Source organism: Alligator sinensis, unplaced genomic scaffold (assembly GCF_000455745.1).
Source record: "Alligator sinensis unplaced genomic scaffold, ASM45574v1 scaffold286_1, whole genome shotgun sequence".
In the NCBI taxonomy this organism is placed as follows: domain Eukaryota; kingdom Metazoa; phylum Chordata; order Crocodylia; family Alligatoridae; genus Alligator; species Alligator sinensis.
Genome location: NW_005842366.1, coordinates 706,181 through 706,477, shown reverse-complemented (window position 1 = coordinate 706,477; position 297 = coordinate 706,181).

Below are 297 nucleotides of genomic sequence, written 5' to 3'. Positions count from 1 at the left end.
GAAGTGCGGCGCCCAAAATTGCACGCAGTATTCCAACTGCGGTCTGACCAGCGCCCGATAGAGGGGAAGTATCACCTCCTTGGACCTGTTCGTCATGCATCTGCTGATGCACGATAAAGTGCCATTAGCTTTTCTGATGGCTTCGTCACACTGCCGACTCATGTTCATCTTGGAGTCCGCTAGGACTCCAAGATCCCTCTCCACTTCCGTGCCACCCAGCAGGTCATTCCCTAGGCTGTAGGTGTGCTAGACATTTTTCCTCCCTAGGTGCAGCACTTTGCATTTCTCCTTGTTGAA